At 44.7% G+C, this 21,616-nt stretch overlaps 1 pseudogene; it reads left to right on the top strand.

The window, feature by feature from the left end:
- The first annotated feature begins 12,421 nt into the window (after window positions 1-12,421).
- LOC133774326 (ADP/ATP translocase 2-like) lies at window positions 12,422-21,069 on the top strand (annotated as a pseudogene).
- Window positions 21,070-21,616: the final 547 nt, after the last annotated feature.

Genomic DNA, 21,616 nt, shown 5'->3' with positions numbered 1-21,616 from the left:
ACCTGTCTAATTTAGAAAGATCACTGTTAATACTCCTCTGGCTGAGAATAAACTTCCACTGTCTTCAGCGTTTCAATGTTTAAAGACTTATGCAAATAGAATTCTTCTCTGTTTTTTTCTCAAGCGACAAAATATGTTGGTTTCTTTAATTTAAAATACTCTTTCCTACAAAGATTCCCATCAAATCATTGTCTAGAATAGATGCAAATTACATTTTCTCTCATTTACATTCATTTTTGCTGTAGTTTCTGGGGAATTTTTTCTAAATTACAAGGAGTCTTCAAACAGGCATGGGAAATGCACATTGTAAAAAGACTATGCACAAATTTAAAAACTTTTTGCCCCAAATAAATGTATCTTTTAATTCCATTTTCCATGAACGCTTGGAAGTACCTTGGTGTATGCCAGCTCATTCATTTTCACCACCATGCTCTGGATTTCCAAGAAATTCTTTATTGCTTTGGGAATGTCCCTTCTGCCTTGACCCTGATCTCTCACGGCTGCAGTGTCTTCTCGTGTCTTTGGGAACATTGATGCCAGGGGTTTTCATTTGCTTGCTTTGCTAAGGTTTTCCTCCTCCAGTGTAGACTGTTGTGTTGTTTTTCCAGTTTGGTTTCTGCCCCTTCTCTCATGGCTAGGGTGTTCCTCATGGTTCTCCTGCCGTCTTTGGTTCCTGGAGCCCATTTAAGAGTGAAGACAGAAAGGTTGTGTGGCCATTGAAATGGGGACGGACAGCTGCGATCCTTGCTGTAGCACTGTCCTGCCAGGTAGATGAGCTGTGAAAACTCCAACACTGGAGTCTTTATGGCTTTCCTCTTGGGTTCACCATATCCCAGAAGGAAGACTTTCCAGCCTCCAAGCTAGAGGGAGAGGGGCTGGCTGCCAGTGAGAGAGGAACTCAGCATCCGTCAGACCTCACTTAGTTCAATGATTCATCGTGATGTCTTCTTGTTTAATTGAGCCAGGTGTTTTACTCTCTGGGGAAAAAATACTTTCGGTCTGTTGCCAGAGTGGCTTCTACACTGTGGAGAGTTTCCAGGAAGGTTTCCTGGCAGTGGAGAATAATGATGGCAGCAGGGCCAGGTTTACTTCTGAAGCTGACTTTCAAGCAATCCCTTGCATTTCTTTCCATCCCAACTTCTAGAGCTATTCTGTGATCACCACTTCTTAAGCCTTGGGGGAGTTTAAGGTCATAGAAAAGTTCATTTTAGCTTACCTGTTGCTGGCTCAAAAATCAGTGCTCTTTTTTTAGAAAAAAATTTATTCAAAAAGTGGGGTTGCAGGGTGGGGTGGAGAGAGGTCTTCCATCTGCTGGTTCACTCCGCAAATGGGCACAACAGCTAGAGCTGTGCCCATCCGAAACCAGGAGCCTGGAGCTTCTTCTGGATCTCCTACATGGGTACAGGGCCCCAAGGATTTGGGCCATCTTCCACTGCTTTCCCAGGCCTTAGCAGAGAGCTGGATCAGAAGTGGAGCAGCTGGGACTCAAACTGGTGCCCATATGGGATGCTGGCACTGCAGGTAGAGACTTTACCCACTATACCACAGTGCTGGCCCTAAAATTCAGTGTTCTTGGCTCTGCTAAATTATTTGCTGTCTATCTTCCATGCCTTTGTTGCTATTGTTTCCACTCCTGTTCTCCCCATTCTATGAGTTATGTCTTTTTAAAAAATCTTTTCATTGCAGTAGGTGTTTGGCACAGCGGTTAAGATACCTGCATTCCCCACCAGAGCACCAGGGTTCGAGTCCTACCTTTGCTACTGTGCCTCCTGGGAAGCAGTGGTGACATCCCAGGTACTTGATCCCTGCCACTCATGTGGGAAACACACATTGAGTTCCTGGTTGCTGTCTTCAGATTAGCCCAGTCATAGCTATTGTAGGCACTTGGGGAGTGAGCTCACAGATGGAAAATCTTTCTCTTTCTATTACCCTTCAAATAAATAAAAATAAATCTTAACAGTAGTTTTGAAAGACTTTTATGAGGGAGTGAAAATAGACATATATGAGTATATTTAATTAATAAACTTTACCTGGAAGTGTGATAGCCAAACAAATAGACCCAGTCTAAATCACCTCAAATATTTGATTAGTTAAATAAACCATAGGGCAGCCGGTGCCGCGGCTCACTAGGCTAATCCTCCTCCTTGCGGCGCCGGCACACTGGGTTCTAGTTTCGGTTGGGGCGCCGGATTCTATCCTGGTTGCCCCTCTTCCAGGCCAGCTCTCTGCTGTGGCCAGGGAAGGCAGTGGAGGATGGCCCAAGTGGTTGTGCCCTGCACCCCATTGGAGACCAGGATAAGCACCTGGCTCCTGCCATCGGATCAGCGCAGTGCACCGGCTGCAGCGCGCCAGCCACAACGGCCATTGGAGGGTGAACCAACGGCAAAAGGAAGACCTTTCTCTCTGTCTCTCTCTCTCACTGTCCACTCTGCCTGTCAAAAAAATAAATAAAATAAAATAAAATAAACCACAGGGCAATCATACAAAGGAAAACTACATCCCCATGAAAAGTTGTGCCAATGAATATTTATTGACATGGAAATGTATTAATATATTAAGTGGAAAGTGACACTTTAATAAGAAAAGCAAATCCTTCTGCTAAGAACATTAGATGAATTTAATTTTATCAAAAATTCTATAAGGAATCACTTTGGTTATCTATTGTTGGTTGGGGAAATTGGAGTTTAGAAAGATTCAGCAATTTGCCTAAGGCCAAGATTTGCAAAGGCTCACTGGATTTTAAATGACAGAAGTAGAGCTCACGGGCACCAGTGAGTTCTGTTCGCAAGCTGTGCCCTGCATCAAATGCCGACAAGGATGCATTTGACCAAGCATGGCCCCTGTATTCTTCTTCCCCAGAGGCAAGATGGAAGGCAGTAACTTGAACAGATGAGAAATCTGGCAGGTCAGAGAGGCCTGGGGCAAAGAGAGAGCTGGCCGATTTTTCTCTCCTGCTTTCCAGGCTGTTTCCTTGCTCAGAATCAACTTATTCTCCCATGGAAGGTAACAATTCTGCAACTCAGCAATCCTGACATCTGGGCCTTTGTCTGGGTGCTGGGTCCGGAGATCTTTATTGCAACACACGTTTTTTGGATTGACTTACTTCTGCACCTGAATTGGGGGAAGTTTCCATTTATGTGCATTGAGCAGCTTTCCAGGGGCAGACCTGCCATAGCCTACTCAATACCATGTAAACAGCAACGTTTACAGTGCGATTTCTTTAAATAAAGAGAAGCCTATTTCTGCAACCCGCATGAAGTTCTTTTTCGAAATCTCAAGGAGTGAGCCATGAGATGCCCTTGGGACAGATGCTGAAGTGTCAGACATGGGGTGTGTGCTTCACGGTTCCCGTGGTCTGTCCTGAAGAGGCCCAATGTCCTTGTGTCCATGCCTTTGCAAAGAATGACCTGGGCCACTGATCCCAGACTGAGCGTATGGGCTTCCAGCAGTGAATTGAAAACATACAGAATGGGGTTTGTGGAGGATTCAATCGACAAAGGTATTGTGTAGTCACCTACACCAGAGAATTGGCCTCATTGCCCAGATGTTTCATGAGCCCCTTTTGAGTATTCTCTGGTTCTCCAGGCTCTGTCATTTTCACTAGTTCCTGTCTTTCTAAATTGTCTTCTTGCCTTTCTTATAGGCTGTCCCTCTTTAAAACTCTATCTCTTGGGCCGGCGCCGTGGCTCGCTTGGCTGATCCTCTGCCTGCGGCGCCGGCATCCCATACGGGCACCAGGTTCTAGCCCCAGTTGCTCCTCTTCCAGTCCAGCTCTCTGCTGTGGCCTGGGAGTGCAGTGAAGGATGGCCCAAGTGCTTGGGCCCCTGCACCCACATGGGAGACCAGGAAGAAGCACCTGGCTCCTGGCTTCAGATTGGCGTAGCGCCTGCTATTATAGCTACTTGGGGGGTGAACCAACAGAAGGAAGATCTTTCTCTCCGCTTCTCTCTCTCACTGTCTGTAACTCTACCTGTAAAAAAAACAAAAACAAAAACAAAACAAAACAAAACAAACCCTCCATCTCTTTTCTCCAAGTTCTACTCTTCTCTCTATTTTGGGAACACGCCACCCCTTTCTCTGGAATCCTGAAGTTTCCATTCTGGTCTTGCCTTGTAAACGTCCTTATTCTCATGCTTTTCTGTGTTGGCAGAAAGTGGGGGCTGGACCGGTCCATCTCATGTGTGCACGGCAGGATAAACTTTTGTGATATTAGCCAGGGTCCCCTGAGCTGCTCTCTAGTTCGGTCAGCAAGCAGGCAGTGCTGCAGAGAGGATGCAAGGTTTAACACCAGGAATGCGAAAAGAAAAGCAGCCGGTGCTCAGCTATTGAACCTCTAAAAATCAAATATGAACCTCCCCGCAGAGATGGTAATCTATAAAGTCAATGGTACTGATGTTCAAGATCCAGTTTGTTTTGAGCTGCAAGAGGCCAGTTGTCTATCTGGGTGTGTGTCTACCCACATGCATGATGGGTTTTCAGAAACTTCATGGGAATATGTAAGATGAAGAAACCATGCCCTGATTTCAAACATTTTTTGCACCCAAAAGACTTTTAATTCCATTTTTGATAAACTTTTTGAAATCCCCTCAGTTATCTGCAAAAATCCCAGACATCAGGTAAGGAGCTCTGTGCTTGAGAGTCTAATTAAATTGACTCCAGTGCTGCCCATTGTGTGGCAATACCTCATATCCCTTGCGATTGCCGTGGAAAATTCGCAGCAAGAATAAAACCCTCCGCTACTAGAACAGCTCTTGCCCGCATCAGTGGTTTTCAGACATTTAAAGAGGCGGAGATGTCATTTTGGATGGAATTCCCGTATGTAAAAACTGATAAAGACAGAGCCGTTCTGACCGAGCAGAGATGAGGGCCCAGAAGCAGCTCAGGGCATCTGTCTGGAGTGTTTTTGCGGCATTGAAGAGCCCTGACAAAGAAACCCATTTGAAAGCTGTTGCTCCACTCATCGGTACCCTGAGCGAGTCTCAGCCAATGTATTAATATGCGTGGAGCCTATAAATCTTAAAGTCCTACGTTTGACTCCAAATGGAAGTGGAAATGCGTGCATAAAACATTTCTAATTATGTCTCTTGGGGTTTCAATGCTTTCTAAGGCTTTGCCATGCAGAATTTAAAGAAGTAAAAGCAGGGACCGAACATTTTGCTCTGGAATATAGAGACCATACTGTTGAAAAGCAGCCTGCTATATTTCATTCCCTCTTCTAACAGATGTTTATCATGTGTCTGCAAAGTCCCAGGCACTGGGCTGGCTGTGGTGGAAGGAGTTCCTCCACCCTCTAATGACTGCTGTCTCTTTCTATGAATTCTCTGAACTACAGATGCCTCTGCTGTGTGCTACATTTTCAGAGCAGAACAAAATGAGTGGCTGTGTTTGTCTCGGTACTTAACCTCTTGACGTCTTTACTGGGCTCTGTCCCTTTTAGGAAGAGCAGCACAAAAAAATCCATCTGTCTAGAGCTTTCTATGGCTGTTTCCATTCACATGGGGCAGGGGCCTGCGCTAAGCCTCTGCGTGAAGATCCCATCACTGACCCCAGAAATTCAGCATTTCCATTGGCTGTTTAATTCAATCAATGCCACTTTAGAAATGTGACCATGCTCTGAATCTCGATTCCCTCTAAGAATTGTGAAGCAAATATTTTTTAAAAGATTTATTTATTTATTTGAAAGGCAGAGTTAGAAAAAGAGAGAGAGAGAGAGAAAGAGAATCTTCCATCTTCTGGTTCACTCCCCAGATGGCCGCAAGGGCCAGAGCTGTGCTGATCTGAAGCTAGGAGACAGGAGCCAGGAGCTTCTTCCAGGTCTCCCATGTGGGTGCAGGAGCCCAGGACTTGGGCCATCTTTTACTGCTTTCCCAGGCCACAGCAGAGAGCTGGATCAGAAGTGGAGCAGCCGAGTCTCAAACCGGTGTCCATATGGGATGCCGGCTCTTCAGGCCAGGGAGTTAAGGCATTCCACCACAGCGCCGGCCCCATGAAGTAAATCTTATCCACGAAAATATTCCATGCTTCGTGTGGATCAACCAGTATACATAGATCTGTGGCTTTTGCCAGGCTTATTATTAAAACAAACAAACAACAACAACAACAAAAAACCCAGTCTCCCGCCAGCCCCAGCCAACTCTTCCACTCCTCTCAGGAAAATCTTTTCATTTCCTTAGCTTTTGATATTTCACCTCCTCATCTGTAAATAAGATCATGATCTCCCTTCTTCTGGATGTTTTCCCAGATTGAGGGATTCCGTGGGCTCCAAGCTGCCCACTCTCCTGAGCCACCATCACACTGCTACACAGTGACATCTATCCCATCACAGAGGGATCAAGCAAAGTTGACTCAGCTCTGAGGGCTGCTCTCCACGGTGCATCATTTTGCCCTTGGTGTGTGCTTTCCTCTGTGCATGCCTTGCCTAGTTTTCGAAAGTTATAGGAGACACAATGATATTTGGCTCAACAATACCAGCACACACAGTGGTGGTCATGCAAGATCGTATCAACTAATTATGCTGTATGCTAAGCCTAGTTATAGTCTGTGTGTAGTTATACTCTGCACTAACCATACAGTGACACATTTCTAAGAATGCATCCCTGTCTCTAAGTAACTCATGAGATGGTGATCCATCTCTCAATTCTCACCCATTTGTCAAATCTTCTCCTGTCATGTTCCAGTGCTTCAGGTAATCCATCAATGCCATCTTCCTGGAAACACTTTCCAAGCCTTCTGGGCTGTCCAGGACTCTCCCAATGCCTGCTGCACGTTGGTGGCAGAGGCCTTTATCATCGTCAGGGATTCTTTTTGACACCACTCTCCCGAGTCCAGTATCTTCAGTCCTCTGGGTAAATTCGCTTGTTTCTATAGCGCACTTCTAGTAGATTCCTGAGAAAGTGTGCAGTTCTGAAAATGCCAAGACTTACATTCACGGTTTCTTTACATTGAGTTGGATGTGTAAGTCCCTACTGGAAATGTGATTTTCCCCGGATGTTTGTAACCATGGCTCCAATGTCCTACTGCAGACAGAATCTTTGTGGAGCAGTTCAAAGCTGTCTTCTTCACTTTCTTCATGGAGGTTTTCAAGTCTTTAAAACATGGGTCCCCAGAGTGGTGAGCTTTCACAGTGGAGTCCCTTAGCACAGGTATGTTTTCATCCATTATGCTGGACAGCCGGAGAACTCTTCAGTTGGGAAATTCGGCATCCTTACCGTCGGGAGTCCTTTCTTTCTCTGCCTGGGACTTCTGGTACGTGGATACTAGAACTCCTGATCTGGGCCCACACATGAGCAGTGATTATCTAACACTGAAATTTTTATGAGTTCCAGGCATTTTTTAAAAATTTATTTATTTGAGAGGCAGAGTTACAGAGAGAAAAAAGGAGAGACACAGAAAGAGATCTTCCATCCCCTGGTTAACTCCCCAAATGGCTACAATGACCAGGGCTGGGCCAGGCCAAAGCCAGAAGCCAGGAGCTTCATCTGGGCCTTCTACAGGGGTGCAGGGGCCAAAGCACTTGCGCCATCTTCTGCTGCCTTCCCAGGCTCATTAGCAGAGAGCTGGATCCAAAGTACAGCAGTCAGGATTCGAACTGGTGACCACATGAGATGCCTGTGCTGCAGGCCATGGCTTTAACCTGCTCTGCTATGCCACAGCACAGGCTCCAAATTCTAGGTGGTTTTTTTTTTTAAGATTTATTTATTTATATAAAATCAGAGTTACACAGAGAGAGAAGGAGAGGCAGAGAGAGAAAGAGAGAGGGGGAGAGAAAGAGAGAGAGAGAGAGATCTTCCATCCCCAATTGACCGCAACGGCTGAAGCTACGCTGATCCAAATTCAATAGTCAGGAGCTTCTTCCAGTCTCCCATGTGGGTGCAGAGGTCCAGGACTTGGGCCATCTTCTACTGCTTTCCCAAGCCATACCATAGAGCTGGATTTGAAGTGGAGTAGTTGGGACTCAAACCGGCACCCAAATGGGATGCTGGCACTGTAGGTGGCAGCTTTACCTGCTACACCACAGCACCAGCCCCTCTAGGTGTTTTTTTTTTTTTTAAGATTTATTTATTTATTTGAAAGTCAGAGTTGCACACCGAGAAAAGGAGAGGCAGAGAGAGAAAGAGAGATAGAGAGAGAGAAAGTGAGAGAGAAAGAGAGAGATCCTCTATCTACTGGTTCACTCCCCAGTTGGCCATCACAGCTGGAGCTGCCCTGATCCAAAGCCAGGAGCCAGGTACTTCTTCCAGGTCTCCCACATGGGTTCAGGGGCTCAAGGACTTGGACCATCTTCTACTGCTTTCCCAAGCCATAACAGAGAGCTGGATGGGTGTGGAGCAGCCAGGACTTGAACCAGCATCCATATGGGATGCCAGCACTGCAGGTAGCACCTTAACCTGCTATGCCACAGTGCTGGCCCCCGTAGGTGTTCTTTTAAAAAAATTGTTTAATCTAAAGGCAGAGTGACAGAGAGAGTCAGACAGAGACAGAGACAGAGGCCATCCATCATCTGGTTCACTCCCCAAATTGCTGCCACGACCTGGAGCCTGGAACTCCATCCTAGTCTCCTACGTGGGTAGCAGGCACCCAAGTACTTGAGTCATCTTCTGTTGCTTTCCCAGGTATAGTAGCAGAGTGGCTGAGATTTCTGCTGGCACCCTGACATGTGATACAAGCAGCAGCTAAACTTTCTATGCCTCAACACCGGCCCCAGGCCCAGGTATTTCATCTCAACAGTTGCTCCATAAATGATGATTGAATCAGCCTACATAGAATGGGTTCATACTAAGAAAACTGTCTTCTCTTGGGATGCCTTCCTTCTAAGCCATCTTCATTAGTGGCCCTTTGCCCACCCCCATGTCGGATCTGTGTCCTCTGCTCTGACTCGTCCATCTTTCCCTCCAACACCCAAGTGCACTTGTCATCTAGTCTTGGGGTATACCTCTAACTGCTGTGTGAATGCTACAGAACCTTAGATTGTAACCTCCTGGAAGACAGACTCCAACTCTCATATACTTGTGCACCACCTGCAGCCTCATGTATTTCCAAGAACCTAATCTAGTGCCTACCATTACCCAGTTTTTGATAAATGCGTGTAGGATGAGTGAGTGAATAAATGAAGAAGTGAGGAAAATGATGCCTTTTTAAAAACTCTGAGGGGTGAGAATTGGTCCTGGTAGTTATGATGCCTGTATTCTGTATTCTGTCCTCCCCACACCCAATCTCAGCTTCTAACCCCAGCTTCGTGCTAATGTGAACCCTGGGAGGCTGCATGATGGCTCCGGTCGTCGAGTTTCTGCCTGCCTTGGGGGAGACCCAGACTGAGTTCCTGGTTCCTGGTTTTGGCTTAGTTCAACTCAGCATAACCACTTTGGGCATTTGGGGGATTGAACCAGAGGATATGAGTGCTGTCTGTTGTCTATTTGCCTCCAAAATAAATAATTTTTTTAAAAAATAAAAACAAGTAAATAGAGTCACTCTCTTAATGGTTATGGGTGTGCCCCTCAAAAAAAAAAAATGGAGCAGAGATGGGCCAGCATGTGGCACAGCAGGTTAAGCCATCCCTTGCAACGCCCTATCCCATAGGAGAACTGGCTGCTTCGCTTACAATCTGGCTCCCTGCTAGTACACCTAGGAAGGCAGCAGAAGGTGGTGCAAGTGCTTGGGCCCCTTCCACCCATGTGGGAGACTCAGATGGAGCTCCTGGCTACTGGCTTCTACCTGGCCCAGACCCAGCTGTGGCAGCCATCTGGGAAGTGAATCAGAAAATAGAAGATCTCTCTTTCTCTGACTCTCCCTCTCTCTCTCACTGTCACTTTGCCTTTCAAGTAAATAAATATTTTTTTTCTAAAGGAGGAGAGAAAGGAAGGGTGAGAAAGGGAGAGAGGGAGGGAGAGAGAAAAAAAATTCTTGTCACAGAAATTCCAACTAAATAAGGAATGACTTCAGCTAATGAGCAAACGCGACCCCACCAGTGATAAGGAGAAAAATATCTTTTGATTCCGGTTAAGGATGAATACATACAGAAAATGTGTCTCTAAGTTATGATAAAAAGTAGGTTCTCAGAGTCACAATTCTGAGTTTCAAACTACAATAGGAGTAGCATTCAAAAATTCCAGCCAAACACTTGATTTTTCTGTTAATTACAACTATGTGTGTATATACTTTGAATACTACTGTTATTGGTTAACTAGGACCATTAAGTTTATTTAAGGAAAGCAATAAGATTTATAATTGGTCTACAAAATAACATATTTTACACATGCATGCTGGAGTTTAATGTACTGCTTTTAGAGAAGACTGGAGCAAAGAAAAGTGAACTCCAAAGGACTACAATGTCTTTACAAGTCAACAGTGCAACAATATAAGAAGGAAGACAGCAGTCCTGGGTATATCTCAACAATGTGTCAATGGAGCTCCACAGGTATATTGGGCATCACCATACCAGTGGAGGGCACTCTGGTGTGGTTTTCCTGTGGACCACGTTAGACCACGCTGCTCTTGGTGGGTGACAGTATCTCTGTGGCACTGACCTAGGCAGGGAGGAATGAGAGCAAGAGGAGCTGAGGTTTGACAGTGCTGCCTGCTGTGTGGCAGCTCTGGCTGACCCTTATGATAATCCAGCCCAGCCCATGGGACAGCCCAGTCTGTACCATCCAAACTCCCTGTCCAAAACCTCACTTCCCTGTACCACCCAAACCTCCTTGACGTGCATTGCCAAGTTCCACCCCCCCAAACACTCCAACTTCGTTGTAGTTGAAATCAAAAGTCCTACAACTTTGCAACTTAGAACCTGCACCAGCAAAGAATTCTCCAAAAGGAAGCCAGCTATGTACCCATGATGACTTTTAGATCATTATAATAAAATTACCAGGCCTATACTCCCACTCTCACCATGCACCTGATGTCAAGACACTTCTGAAAGTTCCCAAAACGGACAACATGAAGCCCTGCCCCAAACTCTCCCCTCTTTATATATTCAGTTAAGACCCACTCTCCACACCACCTCTGGTCCACATCATAGAAAAGAATGGCCCCAAACCTTGCTGACTGCAGCTCATTCTGTTGCCCACACTCATTCCTGGGTACGCACTTCTGCTTTCAGTAAGACTTGCTTCTCTGCAGCCTTTATCTCAGTCTCTTCTCATATGGAGACAACACCTAGGCCAAGCCACACCAGGGACCACCCCACAAGAGTAGCTGTTTCCAAGGTGTACATGGAATAGATTCATTGACTTTTTTTAGGAGCTAAACTCAAGAAAATATTTGGATGACAGGCATTTGGCCAAGCAATTGAGATACCAGTTAGGACGTCCTTCTCCCACGTGACAGCATCTGGGTTCAGTGCTGATTCCAGCTTCCTGCTATGTAGACCCTGTGAGGCAAAACTGAGGTTCAAGTAATTGGGTTTTTGCCACCCATGTGGAAAACCTGGATTGGGTTTCTGGCTCCTGGTTCCTGGCTTTGGCCCTGGCCCTGGCCCAGCTCCTGTCATTACAAGCAATTGAGGAGTGAACCAGCAGATATGAACTCTCTTGCACTATCTCTCTCTCTCTCTCTCTCTCTCTCTCTCTTAAACAAGTAAATTAATCTTTTTAAGAAGCTGGTATGTTGATATAATCAGAAGAAATGGTTAGCATCAAGTAAAAACCCATGTATAACAATAATCCTTCAGTACACTGAACGTCTTTGAGACAAGGGTGGACATAGTGATGGATCTGTTTCTCATGCCAGAGTGGCATCCTGACCTCAGCAAAGAGAAGAATTTAGGAAATCATCCAGAAAAACTCAAGTCCAAAAAAGAAAGAAAGAATAGAAAAGAAAGCTGACCTTGCTTAGTTGTAATGAGCAGGATTTTAAAAAAATCTGGAATGCCTGTAGAATTTGTTCAAGATTTCTCTCTAATCTATAGAAATAATAATTCCACAGAAATAGTTTTGGCCTTCTACAAATCCACAAATATATATATATATATATGTATATTTCTCATCTTAATATGAGACAAAGCCTTAGAGCTACTTCGGCCTATCTATGTATTGTCTTCAGAAACAGCTCCAAGTCGCTGAGACCTTGCAGTGTGGCAGCCCCGTCCATTGTGTTCCCTCATTAACGTGACAACATCCTGAGAAAATCGTGGCTAGACCCATGTTACAGATCAGGAAACCCAAGCCAGGAAGCTGAACTAACCAGCCAAGGCCGAAAACCAGATGGCTAGATTTGGACATAGGGTCACATCAATTCCCCATTTAAAACGCTCCATTGCTGCTGCGTTGTCATTATGATGCAGGAGAGGTGTTGCTGCTGTCAGTGGTCCCAGCACTTTGATTTTATTCCCAGGGGTTCAGCCATCGCACCACGCCCTAATACTCATCGTCAAAAGAAGCAGGCTTGCGGACATATACGAGTGTCTGGCAGAGACGGGAGTGCAGTCATGGTCATAGGCATCAAGTTGGCAATCACTGAGCTAATGTCCTCACCAAGCCCTCTGCTGAGCCTAATGAGGCCCACGAGGCACAGGAAAATCCACTCTCCCTCTTTGGTAAATTAAAGTGAGCAGAGATCATTTCTTTGTTAAAATTCCCATATGAGATGTCGTCAAAAAGTTCGTGGAAAAATGCATTTTACAAAAACCGATGTTTGGATTTCAAGGTTTTTGCACCAAAATAAATTATCTTTTAATTTCATCTTTCCAGAAGCTTTTGGAAGGCCCCTTGTATTTCCCAGGTGTTTCACCAGAATTGGTTCAAATGATTGTAGGCGGTTCATTGACCCAGAGTTAAATAATATATCTCAAAGAGAGATGCATTTCCCTTTCATTCTTCCAATAACCGATTCAAGTAGAATGTTTCAGTTTGGTATGAGCACGCTTTTAGAAACACCTGCTATTCTCTTTTGCTAATGAAATGAAAGCAGGCACTTGGCTCAAAACCTTTGGCAAGCCAAGATTGTTTATTTTATTGGTATCTTCTATTTACAACAATTGATGCTAATTTTTCATTTGTGCTATACATTTTTTTCTTTTCTAAATGCATGTAGATAAAATGTGAGTCAATTAAAATCAAGATATTTGGCTGGCGCCGTGGCTCAACAGGCTAATCCTCCACCTAGCGGCTCCGGCACACCGGGTACTAGTCCCGGTCGGGGCGCTGGATTCTGTCCCGGTTGCCCCTCTTCCAGGCCAGCTCTCTGCTGTGGCCAGGGAGTACAGTGGAGGATGGCCCAAGTGCTTGGGCTCTGCACCCCATGGGAGACTAGGAGAAGCACCTGGCTCCTGCCTTCGGATTAGCCCGGTGCGCCGGCCGCAGCGCGCCAGCCATGGCGGCCATTGGAGGGTGAACCAACGGCAAAGGAAGACCTTTCTCTCTGTCTCTCTCTCACTGTCCACTCTGCCTGTCAAAAAAAATTAAATAAATATAAAAAAAAGATACCTCTCTTACACTCTCTCTTCTCTCTGTCCCTCACTCTCTCTGTAACTCTTCTGCATAAATACATAAATCTTTAAAAAAAATCAAGATATTTAACTACAGTGATGAAGGCATATGGCAATAATGCATATTAAATAATAATGATACAGAGATACAACAAGAAAATCAGCCCTAGAGAATGAATGACTTGAAACACTACCACAGGGGCACAGGCAGGATCTGACCCCATTCTCCTTGCTGCCTGTCCTGGACTAGGCTCAACCCCAGCTCAACTGGGGGGAAAAGTTGTCTCCAGCTTCTGTGAAAATTCAACAGAGATGGAAAATTACTCTCTATGGAAAAGAAATTGTGTGCTGAAAATTACTCATGTGAGCCTCGTTCTCAGTAATTAGATGCTATCACAAGTAAAATGACCAGTAAGTGGTTTTTTTTTCCCCCAGTCAAACTATAAATAACTTCTGGAAGGGAGATCAAGTTGTTTACCGCAGGATACAGATAATACACCTGGGCATCATGGTCTGGTAATTAAAGAGTTTCACTTGAGAAGATCAGAGCAGAATGATTGGGTGGGGCATTTGCTACTTAGCTGCACCAACAATGGAGAATTTTGCCTCCAGAACAAACTTCCTCCTTCGGCTGCAAAGACAGACAACATAGGGACACCCTTCCTGCCTCCCTGCTGGGAACATACAATCCCCCAAAGCTAAGGTTCAACATTCAGTGACTTGACTTTAACACCTCTGTGCACTGTGCACCTCTTTAACACCTTTAACACCTCTGTGCACTGATGCTCCTAAGTCAGTTCCAAGAGGATGGGATTTTGTCTCTCAGCTACTGGAACTTGTAGTAAGCAGTCCCTGAATGTTTGTTGATTGACTCAAGGAAGGCTGCCACATAGGCTCCTGACACTGGTTTTATACGATCATTCCAGAAAGAAATCCGCATTGGTTTTTAGCCTTCCCCCAACTTCCGAAGCAGATGCAAGAGAATGACACAGCATTAGCTCCATGATCAGGGTTGTCACTAGGAAAATTAAATAAATAAAGCCTAGATTATATATATATATATGTATATACATATATATGTATACATATACATTTACATATGTATACATATTTATACATATACATACATGTATACATATATTTATATATACATAAATATATAAAAATAAATATATATAAATATATATATACACACACACATACACATATATAAAATGCTCACAGGTACCAGTGAGCCTTGTGAAGTTGGTTCCCCATGTCAAATGGCTTCTGGCTGATAACTTTCCAAGCTCTTGCTTCTAGCTTTAATGTTTTCTTTTTTCCACCCTTGTTGCAAGATTGTCAGCTATCTATTGACTGTCAAAGTACTTGATTTTATCAGCTTCCTTTAAAACTTCTAGAATTGCCACTTCTAGGTAACTAAGCTAGTCTGAATTTAAGGTTTTATAAATACATATATATGGGCTATGGTTTAGATGTGATTTTCACTGCCAAACTCATGTTGAAGCTTAGTCCCCAGTCATATAGTGCTATGAAAAAGTGGCGGGTTCTTTAAGAGGCAGGAGGACCTAGAGAGGAGTGACTAGAACATGGCTGTCCTTGTGAAGTGTGGGTTAGATCTTGCAGGAGTTATTAAAGAGCGAGCCTTGGGGCCAGCATTGTGGCATAGTGGGTAAAGTCACTGCCTGCAATGCTGGCACCCCACATGGGCACTGGTTCATGTCCCAGCTGCACCACTTCCTGTCCAGCTCCCTACCAGTGGCCTGAGGAAGGCAGCAGAAGGTGGCCCAAGTGTTTGTGCCCCTGCCACCCATGTGGGAGGCCAGGAGGAAGCTCCTAGCTCTTGGCTTGGGTCTGGCCTAGCCCAGGGCATTGCAGCCATCTAGGGAGTGAACCAATGAATGGAAGCATTCTCTCTCTCTCTCTCTCTTTCTAACTCTGACTTTCAAATAAATAAATAAATCTTAAAAAAAAAAAAAAAGTGAGCCTGGCCCCATCCCACTCTCTTGCTTCCTCCCTCAGTGTGAGCTCTCCTTCTTACACTTGCTCTCACCACATGATGTTATCTGCCGGGCTGTGAAGCAGCCAGGAGGCCCTCACCGGTTGCCAGTACCATTGCTGGGTGGATGTTTCATCTATCAGAATCATGAGTCAAATAAACCTGTCTTCTGTATATATAACCCAGTGCCAGGCATTCTGTTGTACCACACAAAGTGGACCAAGAAAACACACTTATAAAAATCCTGCTAGGGGTCAAGTGTTCTGGAGAGGTAGGGGGAAGTTCCTCTATGACTTACTTCCTGCAGCTGAAGCTGAGTGCATGGGCTTTGCAACATCTGCTTTGGCTGTTAAGAACATTTATTTTCATCATTTCCAGTTGTGATCTGTATAAACAAGATTTCCAGATAAATGACCTCTAAACAAATGAACTACTGGTGTAAATAATAAATATAGTCTCATCCTATTTTGAAGCTCATTTATTTTTCAGTTTGAATTACCTCCTGTGCTAAGTTATTTTCCAAGGTAGAATGGGTTTTACTCAAATGTTTCATTTCAGAGATAAAAGGGGTCTTCGTGTTCCAATTCCTAGGAATTCTGTGGGTTCGTTTCCCTTTTCCATGGGATGCTTATTCTTCATTTAAAGTTTTTATTCCTGTTCAAATAAAAATCCACCCTCACTAAGAAAGGAAGCATTAACTCCCATCAGTGAGTTTAGTTTAACACATCCAGGGTTTTCTTAATGGAAGTTTTGACGACTACCATCGAGTTACTACTGTCAAGTGAGCCTTCATAAGGCACAGGAGATAAAATAGAAGCTCTTCCCAGAGCTTCAGCATCCTACAGGATTTGACTCTTGCTACCTTCCTTCTCATCTCATCACACGCTCTCGGCCCTGGCTTAGAACCTTCCAGCCCAATGGCTCTCACATTACCTCAACAGCGCCAAGCTTCCACTGTGCTCCCTGGTTTTCCACGTGGGTTAACTCTCACCACCACCCCCAGAGCACCGACTTAAATTCTGTCTTCCCTCCATCCTACTCGCTCCTGCTGCACAATCGTTTTCTTGGAATCATTTCTGAGTTGATTTGTTCTTCTTTCTTGTCTCTTCCTCCCGAAGATCTCCAATGGCAAGTGCTGCATCTCATTACTGAACCTCACGGCTGGCACAGATGCCGTTCAGCACATGCTGGAGAATGGAAGGTGTGAGCGCTGACCTTCTGAAGACTGAGGAAAGGGAGTCACAGGGGGATGAAAACAATGAGTGCAGACTCCCTTTCCCCCTTCAGGCCTCTGCTCAGATGTCTCAGGCTGTCCCTAAACACATGTGGGGGCAGCAGCATCCCTTCCTTGTGACACCCAACTCCTTTGTTGTTTTTTTTTTCATCACACCTTTCACTCTTACCTACTACTTACTTACTTGTTTATTAAGTTATTAGCTAAAGCCCACCCCTGGAATTTAAGCTCCAAGAAGGTGAGGTCTTTGTTTTGTATACTTTTGTATTCACAGCACCCAGAACAGTACTTGGCACTGTTTAAGCACAGGCATGGAAGAGAAACAGAAGATGATGGGCTACTGCAGCATGGGCTGTCTGTGTGTGATAGTGTGTGCTTGTGTGTGTGACAGTGTGCGCTTGTGTGTGACACCAAGAATGAATGTGCAAAGTCCGCTAGGCAATTGAAAGCAGAGTGGCTTCCGGAGGCTGAAGTATGTCTGAAACTCTCCAGTATGGTTACAGCAGAAATGAATGAAATGGAAAGAAAAGTCATGCATTCAGAAGAGTCTGAAACTGGAAAACCCAGATGTGCAATAATGTATTCTTTTAAGGGCATGGGAATGTTTGCCTAGTTTTGCCATATCTTCTAATCTTTAAAAAAAAAAAAAACCTGGACTTTGAAAGATTCCTAAGAAAACATCCATATAGGAGGTGTACCCCTTGAAGATCCAACTTCAACCTCAGACATTCACAATAAGATACAAACCTTGGAGCAGGTTGTCAAGCAAGTTAAGCTGTCACTTTGGATGCCTGTATCCCCTATTGGAGTGCAGGTGCGAGTCCTGGGACCTCCACTTCTGATCCAGCTTCCTGTTAATTCACCCTGGGAGGCAACAAATAATGGTCCAAGTGCTTGGGTCCCTGCCACCCAAGTGGGAGACTCAGATGGGGATCCAAGATTCTGGCTTTGACCTGGCACAATGCTGGCTGTTGTGGGCATTTAGGGAGTGGACCAGTGGATGGAAATATCTCCCTCCATCCCAAACTCTCTCTCTCTCTCTCTCTCTCTCTCTCTCTGTGTGTGTGTGTGTGTGTGTGTGTCATTCCGCCTTTCAAATAGATAAAAAAAAAAACTTTTAAAAAATGCAAACTTTTGGTCCTCTGTAAACTCTCCTATAACTGTGGGCTACTTGCTGTTCCATTATTCCAATCCTTTCACTTCCACGTTGTTTTTGACTTATATGATGTCTTTAAATCCAACATACATGTTCCCACCTGTATAACTTTGCAAGCGTGAATCCTTGAAATTCCTCTTTTCCCTTCCTATGGTGTCACAGGGCCAGATGACCCTTGTCTCCATGAACTCAGTGTGAATTGTCACTGCTCTCCACTAGGAAGCCACCACTCCCCACAAGGGGATTGCACATGGACAGATACCTGCCCAGGGCCACAAAGGCAGACAGCTTTCTTCTCTGTGTCGAGTTTGTAACTCATTTGTGCAGCTTCTATTTGGGCTTTAAAACAAGGTAGTTCATCTTTTTTATGTTCCCGCTTTTGCTGTAGAAAAACTGATGAAGATTGCAGTGCAGTTACCTGGAAGGAAATGGTCTTTGTCTTGTGCTCTTCTTCCTCCTAGCTCAGTCCGCTGTCTAGGGCAGAGGTCAACAAATACGGCCCAAGGGCCAAATCTGTCCTGTTGCCAGTTTTTGTATAAAGTGAGAGCTAAACACACACACACACACACACACACGTATGTAGATAGATAGATATTTAACAGTTATTTGTTTACTTTGAAAAGCAGAGGAAAGGAAGCAGAGATGGAGAGAAAGAGAGAAAGAGAGAAAGGTCTTCCATCTGCTTGTTTACTCCACAGATGCCAGCAATGGCCAGAGCCTGGCTGAAGCCAAGAGCCGGGTACTCTATACAGGTCTTCTACATAGGTGACAAAGACCAATATTTTTGAGATACATTTTTTATTAATATAAAGAGAACAGATTAGAAGACAACCACACTTCCCTCACTCCCATGTTCCTCCCCAAACCCTCTCCCTGAACTCCTTCATCAGTTTTTGTGAAGTCATCATTTTAATCCACTCTATATTCATGGGCTTAATTTACCACTAATAATAATATTCAACAAGTAAAAAAAGGAAGACCACAGTTCCACAGAGCTAAAAATGACAACTGTATCCCATTTCATTCCTACACATTTTTCTGGTATTCTGTATTAACTGCCACAGAGAAAACATATGATATTTGTCTTTTTGAGACTGGTTTATTTCACTAAGCATAATGGATTCCAGTTGCATCCATTTTATTGCAAAAGACAGGATTTCATCCTTTTTATGGCTGAGTAGTATTCTTTTTTTTTTTTTTTTGACAGGCAGAGTGGACAGTGAGAGAGAGACAGAGAGAAAGGTCTTCCTTTTGCCGTTGGTTCACCCTCCAATGGCCGCCGCTGCTGGCGCGCTGCAGCCGGCGCACCGCGCTGATCCGATGTCAGGAGCCAGGTACTTATCCTGGTCTCCCATGGGGTGCAGGGCCCAAGCACTTGGGCCATCCTCCACTGCACTCCCTGGCCACAGCAGAGAGCTGGCCTGGAAGAGGGGCAACCGGGACAGGATCGGTGCCCCGACCGGGACTAGAACCCGGTGTGCCGGCGCCGCAAGGCGGAGGATTAGCCTAGTGAGCCGCGGCGCCGGCCGGCTGAGTAGTATTCTATACTATATATACTATATGTATATATAGTATTCCATTTTATATATATATATATATATATATATATATATATCACATTTTCTTTATCCAGTCATCAGCTGATGGACATCTGGGTTGATTCCATAACTTAGCCATTGTGAACTGAGCAGCAATAAACATGGGGGTACAGATAACTCTTTCACATGCTGATTTCATTTCATTTGGGTAAATTCCCAGGAGTGGGATGGCTGGGTCATATGGTAGATCTATTTTCAGATCTCCAAGGAATCTCCATGCTGTCTTCCATAATGGTTGTACTAATTTACAGTCCCACCAATAGTGGATTAGGGTGCCTTTTTCCCTACATCCTCACCAGCATTTGTTGTTTGTTGATTTCTGTATGAAAGCCATTCTAACTGGGGTGAGGTGAAGCCTCATTGTGGTTTTGATTTGCGTTTCCCTGATGACTGGTGATCCTGAGAATTGTTTCATGTAGGACCCAAATATCTGAGCCATCATCTGCTGCCTTCCCGGGAATATTAGCAGGAAGCAGGTTTAGAAGTAGACTAGCTGGAACTGCAAATGGCACTGTGATATTGGATTTGGGCATTCCAGGCAGCTGTGCCATAACACCCACCAAGGTTTTTATACTTTTAAATAGTTGAAAAAATAGTAAAAGAGTAATAATATCTTGTAACACAAGAAAATTTTATAAAACTCTATTTGTCCATAAATACAAGGATAAAGTTCATGGGAAAAAATGGAATTAAAGACAAGGCAGGGATAAGCAATACAAGGGCATTATAGACTGCGTGGTTCGTACCCCAAGGAGCAGGGAGTCCTGTCCTTCTGGTGTGGTAACCTGGCCAACGTCATCAGATACTTCCCCACCCAGGCTCTCAACTTCGCCTTCAAAGATAAATACGAGCAGATCTTTCTGGGTGGCGTGGACAGGAGGACCCAGTTTTGGCGCTACTTTGCAGGAAATCTGGCGTCAAGTGGTGCTGCTGGAGCCACATCCTTGTGTTTCATGTGCCCTCTTGATTTTGCCCGTACCTGTCTAGCAGCTGACGTGGGCAAAGCTGGAGCTGAAAGGGAATTCAGAGGTCTCGGTGACTGCCTGGTTAAGATCTACAAATCTGATGGGATTAGGGGCCTGTACCAAGGCTTTAACGTGTCTGTACAGGGCATTATCATCTACCGAGCTGCCTACTTCAGTATCTATGACACTGCAAAAGGAATGCTTCCAGATCCCAAGAACACGCACGTCTTCATCAGCTGGATGATCGCGCAGTCTGTCACTGCTGTTGCTGGGTTGACTTCCTATCCATTTGACACTGTTCGTCGGCGCATGATGATGCAGTCGGGGCGTAAAGGAACTGATATCATGTACACAGGCACACTGACTGCTGGAGGAAGATTGCTCGTGACGAAGGAGGCAAAGCATTTTTCAAGGGTGCATGGTCCAACGTCCTCAGAGGCATGGGTGGTGCTTTTGTGCTTGTCTTGTATGATGAAATCAAGAAGTTCACGTAAGTTATTCCCTAGGTTTGTTCCCCTGTAGACAGGCATGTTGTATTATAATCTTGAGCATTCTTGACAGGCTCTTGTCTGTCTTATCAAAAGCAACTATGTGCTGGTTGAAAATGGGAAGCAATAATACTCTTCTGACCAGTTTTCTCTTAAAGCCGTTTCCATGATGATGATGATGATGATGGGACTCAATTACATTTTTTTATTTCAGTCACTCCTGATAAATAATTTGAAGAAATAAAAATATACACAATACAAAAAAAAAAAAAAGACAAGGCAGGACAAGCATGTGGCACAGCACTTAAGACATGACTTGGGAAGCCGACACCCCACGTGAGATGTGTGAATCTAGCTTTGCTTCCTGTTCCTGCTCCACTTCTGATTCCAGCTTCCTGCTAATGTGCACGCCGAGAAGCAGCAGGTGACCTCCGAGGTAGCTGGGTCCCCGCCACCCGAGTGGGAGACCCAGATGGAGTTCCTGGGTCTTGGCTTTGCCATGACCCGGTCCCTGCTGTTGCAGGCATTTGGGTAGTGAACCTGCAAATGGAAGATCTTTCTCTGTCTCTGTCTACCTTTCAAATAGATTGGAAATAAGTCAAATAAATATTTATTAAGAGAAAGATTATATGCCTTTCACGTGAACCGTCTGAGGACCTCTTGTGAAATGTTGTTAGAACTCAGCCCTGCTCCTTTGTTTGTGTGTTGTCTGTGGCTGCACTACCCTGGTGGAGCTGAGTAGTTATGAAATAAATC

The sequence above is a fragment of the Lepus europaeus genome, chromosome 15 (assembly GCF_033115175.1).
Source record: "Lepus europaeus isolate LE1 chromosome 15, mLepTim1.pri, whole genome shotgun sequence".
Classification (NCBI taxonomy): domain Eukaryota; kingdom Metazoa; phylum Chordata; class Mammalia; order Lagomorpha; family Leporidae; genus Lepus; species Lepus europaeus.
The sequence above is the reverse complement of the archived record's forward strand: the minus strand, read 5'-3'. Positions and strand labels throughout refer to the sequence as shown.